Source organism: Trachymyrmex septentrionalis, unplaced genomic scaffold (genome assembly GCF_001594115.1).
Source record: "Trachymyrmex septentrionalis isolate Tsep2-gDNA-1 unplaced genomic scaffold, Tsep1.0 scaffold246, whole genome shotgun sequence".
NCBI lineage: Eukaryota > Metazoa > Arthropoda > Insecta > Hymenoptera > Formicidae > Trachymyrmex > Trachymyrmex septentrionalis.
The window spans coordinates 3,555-13,844 of record NW_017305404.1 but is presented as its reverse complement, the minus strand read 5'-3'; positions in this window follow the sequence as shown (position 1 = coordinate 13,844).

The following is a 10,290-nucleotide window of genomic DNA, read 5'->3' as shown; positions in this document are numbered from 1 at the left end:
TATATATATCTTTATATATATAATATTCTTGAAGCTTCCACGGGTGCTTTCTGTATAAAAGTTACTATCAACAGTATCAGGCTGCTCTTCACCCTGATGAAGTGGACTGCAAGGTTCACGAAACGTTGGCATTTCAAGAATGGATTTGGACACGGAGAAAACCCAATTGCGAAACGCAATTTGTATAAATATTCCGAACCTCATTAGCTATTTGCATCGAATTTCTCGCTGCGTTTGGATTTTGTAGTTCTAAAAATTCAGGATTTTCTTCACGCCATTGTCCAATTTGTACATTTCCATTTCGGTCTTCTTTATCAACAAAATTTAGTAAAAGGTATTTTCTTTGTCCTGGTGAAAGCCGAAGTTCATAGTCCCGAAGCCAATTGTGCAAAACAATATAACATTGTATAATACTTTTTACAGTTTCAAGAGATGCATTGGTTTCCTGAAAATACGCCATTTTGATGCCATTACTTCAAATGTATTTTTAATATACATTCGAGCTCTACTTAATCAATAATTAAAAGTTACTTGTTCTGGTATTAAATTAATGCCAGGATAAGGCCGTATTAAATTTTCTAATAATAAAATTGCAGCATCTCCGATAAATACAAAAGGAACTCTAATATTTGGTCCATGAAGAACTGGTGGAGGCAAGGGTAATTTTTGTCCAATAATATCTCTTCTAAAAATCTGATTGAAAAATATTACCATCGCTCTCTTTTCCGGCTGATCCAATGCTTACGTACGTAAATCTATTTAATATAATTGCGCGTCGCAGGCTGCGAGAAGTAGTATGTGTTATATGTTTCTTTATAATTATAAAAGGTAGAGTCTGTATTCTTAAAACATTGAACAACTACGTGTTTTCCATCGATAGCTCTAACACAATTTTCGAAATTCCAAAGATCTCCAAAGTTTTGAGCTATGCTAGCCTATTTTTGTTCTTTTAATACAGGTAATACTTCTGGTTGTAAAGTATCCCATATCACTTTGCAGTTTCCGCAATAATTCTTGACGTAGTAGTCCAATTCGGTATTAATAATGTAAGCTAACCATACTATTTCCAGCAGCAATATATTGTAAAGTTAATGATAATCATAATTTAGATAATAAAGGTTTTCTAGTTAAATATTTTTTGGAAATCTGAGGCTCTATTTTATGTAATAGAGTATCAAATTGATTTGGTATCATTCTGTAATAATTAAAGAAGAGTTCAACATCATTACGTAATTCGGTAACAAGATTAGCTTAGAAATGTAAGCTCGCTGTTCAAGTCTATTGGTTAAAATAGGTCGAATCCACCAACGTGAAGCCGATCTTCTATTTCGTTCTTTTCGTTGTCGTCTTTTTCGCAACCATAATAAAAGCAATAAGTTTAAATTCTTCATGGTTATCCATCTATTATAGATATAAAAATTAATCTTAGAAAATAAATATTATTATACATCTTTCAAGTAGTATTTTTTAAGTGATAAATTATATTTATTTTAACTTGCGCCCGATTAAAAAAGCGTAAAATATTTTTAAAAAGATGATTATGTTTGATATTTTTTGAAATAATAAACAGAGAGAGAGAGAGAAAGAGAGAGAGTTAATAGCTTAAATTATTTATTTTTGTTATATTTAATGTTTGTTATACGTCTTCAATAAAAATTTTTTTATTCGACAGTATTCCGAAACGCATCCATCTTGAATGTATAAAGGCATTTCTGTCCGCGAGTGTACGCATATATTTAAACAAAATTAGAAGCTGTTAAACGTGCATGGAAACACGATATAGTATATATAATATATATATTATAGCGCGGCATATATATTATGCTAGGTGCCGGTTCCCAATGAGGCGTACTTTTCGAGATGCGTAAATTACGAAAACCAATCGTAAATTCGTTTAGCATTTCTGTAAGAATGTACAACAGAAATTTTAATCAGCAATTGGTCGCATTTCTCTAATCTTTTGCGAAATACGAGTATGTTCAATGTGAAAACCAATTTTCAGAATGGCGTATTCTAGTAAATAAAGGGACGAATATTAAGCGTCAATTTTGATTACGTGATCTGTTTTGACGCTGAAAATGAGCGTCATAGCGTCAAGTGAAAACCCAATCTTACGCAAGTTATGCTCCATATGAAATCAGCTTGAAGCGTAATCTGCGTATTCTAGTAATTTTACTAGAATACGTTATATTTTGGGCCTTTTTCACCAAGCTCCAATTAACTTAACGAGCCTAGTAACTTTGGATTTCAACTGAAGCTGATATCGGAGAAAAAATGTTACTAATTATAGTGAAATATGTTTAACTCTTCAGTTCACATTTTGAAAATGAGCGTTGTAGCGTTAAGTGAAAACCCAGCCTAAGCATAACTTGCGTCAACCAATCAAATTATATCAAATTATATCAGCTACTACGCCTTATTCTGTTGAGACGATTTGATTGGCTAAGGCAAATTACGCTTACGTGCATGTAAAAACAGCCGTATGTGACGGCACCCTTATAGGTGCATTCGGCATTGCAAATTGCAGGCGTCCGTTTGCTCTTTTACCTCGAAAATCGTTCGGCAATTCGCATCTTTCTATGACATGTCATCTCATCTACGTTCGGTATTTAACATTTCTAGAGCCAATCGAGCTGCTTGATCCACTCTGGATTCAAAGATCGAGCTCGCAGAGCTAATACAGATTTTTGCGCCTAAATTAAATTTATAACCTGTTTATTTACGATAATGTATTCAACTAATTTATTAACGCATAACGTACATTCATCTCTTTTAATATTTCTATTTTACAAATAGAGTATATTTAAACTTATAATGTCTGAGTCTACAAACACTCAAACAAATGTTAAAAAAATAGAAATCGATGGAGTACATTATGTACAATATTTATATAAGGAAAGTAAGTTTTTAATTTTTTTCCTCTTTATGAATTTAAAGTTACATATTTGAAAACAAAGAATTTGCTTGTTAGTTAATTTTTAGATCAAAGCTTATGTTGCATATGTACAATGAAATAAAATTAAACTGTATTAATATATTAAAGACTCTAACGAATATAAATCAAGTGATATAACTTATAAATTGCTGAAATTTATTTTGCAATGTAGTATTTTCTTTTAAGAAAACATACCTTGCATATGAGTCTGCTGCATTCATGTATAACGATCTATTTTTAGTATATAAGACTATTATCAATTTCTAGTAAAGCGAAAGAAGTTTTCAGTTAATAGGGTATTTTTTATTTATTTATAAAAATAAATAATTTTATTTTATAATCTAACCTAAAGGGCAGTTTACAGTTCGGTAGCGTTCGGAATTATTTCTTGGCACTCGGATTGCTCGAAGATTACGTGATTAAGCTCGCTATCTGCTAGCTCGCATCTCAGATTTACATTGCCAAATGCACCTTATGTCCCATGCAACGGTTCGCGCGGAAGTGGATTAGCGGATCACCAATCACAAAATTATTTCCTTTGGGTGCTTACCCATGCAGCGGGATGGCGTAAGGCCTATGCATTAAATATTGAGATTGAAAATTAAAGATTGAAATTTCACTAATGAGAACAATTCTTGGGGTTCTTTTTGTTCTGATTCTGGTCAAACTTCGATCTTTCAATCTTCAATCTCACTCAATGCGTAATCTAATTCCGGCCTAACGTGAAACAAAAGCAAAACCAATCAGTTTCACATCAACTGTAATTGGTGCGGAACGTTTATGATTCCGCGTTATGCAATTCCGCTGTATGACTAGGCATTTTTAGTGAAATTACACGGTGCGAAAAAGGACTACAAAATAGAGAATGCGTCATTGAAACAATCAATTAGCGCTATTTGGAATAAGATTAACGCTAATTGGATACTTCTATAACGTATTTCTCTAGTCTGCAGTCGTTTTCCGTACTGTGTGATTTCATCCTTAGAATATGGCCAACATAGCGCAAATGAGGCAAAATCGGAAATACATCGAAAAGCGCACGCATTTTCAAATGTGAAGTGTATTGGTTCCTGCACACAGAACGCGACAATGCTTGCCGCGCGGCGAAAGTTGGCACGATAGCCAATCAACGTCTTGCTTGTTTGAAATTGATAGATATATAATTTCTATCGCGCGATAAAAGTTGAACTCAATCCAACTTTTGCCGCGCGGCGGAAGTTTTATTACATCATTTTAAAAATTTTGCAAAGTAAGGCCGACCTAAAAACATAAAATTATTGGTTAGTGCGACAACTTCCGTCGCGCAGCAAGCGTTGCCACGTTCTGAGTGCAGGAGCATATGCCCGGATCCTTTGACACAGAAAAGCTGATCCACAACCGGCTTTTCACCAATCAATGCTCAATGTGTCAAAGTGCTGCAGCCCGTATGAGGATCCGGCTAAAACTGAAATTGTGCACTCGCCGACTAAAAGATTGTATTTTTTTCTACGATTTTCGGAATGCAGCCTACTTGCCGAGCGATTGATCTTTATCTACGGATTTATAAGTAAAAATCAATCGCTTGATGAGTAGACTGCATTCCGAAATCCATTAAAAAAAAATATTGCCTTTTAGTCGATGAGTGTACATACATATAACAATGAGTGCATTCCGTTTTACGCATGCATAATGCATTCTTTATCCTTGTTTAACATTATCCTTGTTATCCCTGTTTCGATGAAAAACAAGGAAAAATAATGTATCATGCGCGTCATGCGTGAAACGGAACGCAACCCAATGGGTGCGTTCAGCAGAATACAACCATTTTGTAAATGTGATATGCTGCTGAGATAAGTCTAGTGTCCTTAGAATACAGAGTCCGGTAATTGGCTCCTAAAAATGGTGGACACATGCGCGTTTTTGCCGCATATTTGTATTAGTGCAACAAAAACGACAGAAAATAAATCCGGCACAAAAATTGTAAAGAGCATAAGTAAGTAAATAAAACAAAATACTGTAGTATTATAATAAATACAAAATATCGAAATTATACAGTGAAAAAAATGCGCATAAAATGTATTCACATTCTAACAAAAAATTAATGTGTTATAAATATAGAAAGTAGAGAATAGTGGTATGAATAGTATTATATTTATGAGTATAAAAATACTACGACAATAATTCTCTGTATTTACAGGATACGCAATGCCATATTGTTGCATAATAAATGTTTCAATTTGTGGAAGACAGGTAATACATTCTGACTTCTATACTATTAGATTCCTTAGGACAAGCTTATGTGAAATAGACTTCGAAATTGTATGGTAGTTTTGCGCATGCGTCACGAATATACCCAAAGAAATGCAGAATGGCTGTGTCATTTTGCATCAACTGGAGGTCGATTGTGTATCTTGAAACCTAATGTAAAGATAAAAGTGAGCTTTTACTTGATTAGGTAGTTTTCATCATAGTGTGGAAATGCAACATTTCTCACGTGACATTGTTCGACAAAAAATTCTATGTCGAATTGTATTAAATGTGTTAAAAATGGTGTTAAAACGTCAAAATTGGTCGAAATTAGTTGAAATTTGTCAAAATCCGTATTATAATGACCTAGATTATTGGTTTCCAGTAATGGACGTTATTTTTATGCTTTATAAAATAAAATTATTACTGAATTGAAATCATTATTAAAGGATTGGAAGTATTACGGATACCTTTCGGACTATAATTATAATAATCTTATAATTATAATAATTTTATAATTATAATAAATTGTACCATACCAATTTTACCATTAGCTTATGGGTTACCTAAGATTCATAAAGTTGGATGTCCATAGTTTCATCTGTTGGAAGTCCATAATCTAGCGTCTTTCTTGCATAAGATCATTAGAGTTCACCTCCAGCTAATAGTTCTTGTGAATAGCTATTTTTTGACGAAAAAAATTTCAAATTTGACAATTCCTGCTGAAGCGCCGCCGCGCGCCTCTCTTTGGACGTAATATCTCTTTTTACTAATGTACCGATTGATTTAGTTCTTGAAGATATATCTAAATATAGTATCTTATAGAAAAAAATACTGACATTTCAAAAACGAAATTTTTTAGAGCACTGAAATTAGTTGTGAATTCCACTTTTTTTATGTTTAATGACAAATTTTACAGACAAACTTTCGGTGTACCCATGGGCTCTCCATTATCTCCTATACTAACGAACTTAGTCATGCAGAATTTAGAGTCAGTTTCGTTAAATAAACTTTCGGTGACACCATTGTTCTATGTAAGGTATGTTGATGACATTGACTTTAGCTGTTGACAATGCTCATATATTGATGAGATTCTTATTAAATTTAATTCTTATTATCCACGACGACAATTCACAATGGATATTGGTGGAGATTCATTGAATTTTCTGGACATTTGCTTGATGAGAAAAGATGAGACTCTTACTTTCAATTGATACCGTTAACCTACATTTTCAGGTCGCTTTCTGAATTATTTTTTGTGGCATCCTCTTTGCCAAAAAATTGGCACAATTATTGGGTTAATTGATAGAGTCTTATTACTTTCCCATCCGAGTTTCCATAAAAAGAACTTTGATTTGCTCATAAAAATCTTGTTGAATGGCTATCCTCTAAACTTAATATTTTCAACTATTAAAGAAAGACTTCACACAAAATTTGATCTCTTCAATCGTGTTGATAATTTTATTAGCGATGAACAACTGACAACCAAAGAGGATGATAAGAATAAAAAATTTTTCTGTATTCCATTTATTCCTTATATTTCCACGAAAATCAGTAAACTTAAAAAATGTACCATTTTTACGTATGGCTTACAGAGGCATTAATAAACTTAACAGATTCATTAAAATTCAGAAAGACGTTCTGCCTCGTTCTTCTCAATCTAATGTTGTTTATAAGATTGATTGTAAGGATTGTGATGCATCTTATGTTGGGCAGACGGGTAGATGTCTTAAAACGCGTATTAATGAACATAAGAACCATATTAACAGAAACACGACACAACATTCTGTTATTACGCAACATCGTATTGATTTGGGTCATGATTTTAATTGGGACAAAGTACATATTTTAGACAAGGAGCAAATTCTTCATAAAAGATTGTTATCAGAGATGATACATTAAAGGACCAAACAAAGCCTGAATTTGCAAAACGATACACTTTCTCTGGATCCGTTATATATTGATCTATTTTCAGAGACGTAATGCTTCCAACCTATATTGTTTATACTTTGTTACTTCTTATTTATATTTCTATTTATTTTCTTTGTAAGTACATGTTCTGTTATTTACTGTGGCTCTCACTTTCATTTTACATCTGTCTATCAAACAGTTATGTTGTCTTATATCTTTAAAAATTTGTTTCGTGTAAGTGAATTAAAATTGTTTTTTACTGTTATTTATATTATCTTTCTAATTTATTCACATTTGCATTATAGAAAATGGAACATATGCAACAAAAACCTTATATAATTAGGTCAATCTTGATAGTCATGTGAGTTTTTTTACTATTTTTTCTCATGTTAGCATTTTGTAATTTCTTAATTATTTTAACTTTTAGGATTGTCGTTTTTTAAAAAACAAAATATTGTTCTTTTTAGTTAACTTAGTAATTAAATGATTAACTCGGACATCACTATCACGCGTTTTTTCTTCTTTTATGTTCTTAGTTTTATATGTGTATGCACTATCATTACGTAATTTTGTTAATTTTTATCTTTTATACTGAAAAGGACCTAGATCAAACGTATACGTTTAATATTCACTTTGAATAAATTATATTATATATTACACACTAATAACCAGTGTCGGCTTAAATTGGCATTTTTATTTATTATTTTTTAGTTTTCTTTAGAGCTTATTAATTTTATTGTTTTTATACTTTGTATGGAGAAAAATGACAACGAAAATAATAAAATTCGCAAGACATTTGAATTTAATAAGAATACGATTATATCGACGGGACACTCAAGATCCATTTGAAATGTCTCAGATAATACAGTTCGAAAATTATATAGATTATATAAATATATTAAGTATGTAAATATGTAAATTATTTAAATAACTAAGATGATAAAATGACCTATACGGTCGAAACAAATCTTGTCTTATAATATTTTTTGCGTAAATTTTAAAATTTCCAGTGCAAACAAAAATTATGAAATTGTAAAATTATAAAATTCGCTTAAAAATATTATTTAATACTAAGCTTAACCGTAATAGGTAATTTTATTATATTAGTTATTTGAATAATACACGGTTCATAAATATCCTAATGTTGAAATAAATTATATTGTTATAAATTATACATATACACGTATGTATACTTACGTGCGAAAAGTTATGAATCACTTTGGTTATGTATAATTTGCATTTTATACTCACATCTGTGATTTTCACTCTTGTGAGCATAGCGATATCATATTTTTACTATGCTCATAGCCAATCACGCGTATTTTTTCACGTGAGATGAAAGTACGAGAAGTGAGAATATTCAGTGATGCCGATTGCGATAGGCAATCGACCCTCTGTTCACATGCTAAACGTATAACCTTATGAAAGTAGTGTGATTTCATAATGAAAAATATTGTTTCTTTTGGAAGAGAAAGTGGTGTGATCTCATAGCGAAAAATTTTGTTTTTTTTTCGGAAAAGGAAGAGTTCAAATAAAAAGGTAAAGATATTGAAAAAACAATTAAATACGTAGGCTGCTGGAAAAGTTTCTGCAAACAATATGAAAAAAAACATGTAAAATTCGGTAAATAGTTTTATTGTTTTTCGAAGTATTCGCCTTTAAGAATGATACATTTTTGCATACGCTCGAACCAATTTTCGAAGCATTTTTTCTATTCTAAGGCTGTAACCTCAGAAATCAGTGTACGAAATGTTTCAACAGCTGCTTCAGGCGACTTACCAGGTGTACAAGTATGAAATGCGGATTTAAAAAAAAAAACACGTTAAATTCGGAAGAATGATAAAAAGAGCTTTATTCAAAGTATGCTCCATTACTAGTTACACATTTTTCCCATCTTTCGGGCAATTTGTGGATACCACGCCAGTAAAAATCTTCCCCCTTTGCCGCGAACCATTCATCGAGCCATTTTTTCACATCTTCATGTGAACTTGACACTTGTTGATGGCACTTTAAAATGGCATAACAGTCAAATTTTTATACCACACACTGCATTGATGCGCCATCTGTTTTCTCAAATCCGCATTTCATACACCTGGTATATAGAAGTCTGTGAATACAATGCATTATCTTCCCAAAAATTGTGAAATTGTGCGGTGATTGGTTCCGCCATTTTTAAGAGATCTGACTTCTGATTCAATAAAAAAATGTTTACGAGATCGCTGAACTCTATATACTAGGGACACTAGATAAGACCATTCTTCTAGATCTAATAATATAATTCAATCAGCACGAAGAAAACTTCTAACAATTGCAAAATTCTTGCTAAATGCAAAGGGAGAGAGTCAATGATTTTATAATGAATAAATTAAAGAAATATGACAATGGAGGTAAATGCAAATATTGTAAGTAGTATATGGGCAGCCATGGAGCGTCACAACAAACCCCCTCCACGTCTCCCTCTGGCGCCATGGGCGTGGCCTAGCCGGGTCAGTCAGCCGAAATGGCGCGTTCTGATTGGCTCGCTCCATACTCGCCCAAGATTTGATTGGTTCGCTCCATACTCGCCCAAGATTTGATTGGAGGGGGTGGGGGTAGAGGGTCTTAGACGAAATAGAGGTTTGAAAAATGGCGAGTGGGGGTTTGGACTTCAGCATTCTTTGTCGCGCGGCTAGAGTACGAACAGAGGGGGGTGGGGGAATGAAAACCGGTCTAATCTTATGACGGTCGCTTTTGTTGTCACGGAGGGCAACGTCTCCGACGTGTAGGCGATTAGGTGAATGTCTGATAAAGGAAATCTTATACGGAAAATTTGTAGGCTTAGAGAGAGAGACTTGTTTTTGTTCGAAAGAATTTTTGGGGAGAGGTAAAACAGGAACGAGTACGTTGCGGCGCGTCGTCTTCGAGCATTGCTTTTTAAAAAAAAAATTCTTTCTATATTTAGTGTATTTAATGTACATTATCTGAGTCTGTAATACGGGGAAAATGTATCTAATGTAAATGAGGTTGAAGGGAGTAGGAGTAAGAAACAAGGTAATATTTACAAGTTCAAAAACGTTTATTTAAAAAAGATATTACATGAAATAGTTATTTTATTTTTTTAAAAGAGTACACGTTTGAACATGATGGCATACAACATGAGAATTTACGAGTTTATGTTTACAATGAAGAAAAATTTTATGAAATAACTGTACAATCAAACGATCATTTCGCTTACAATC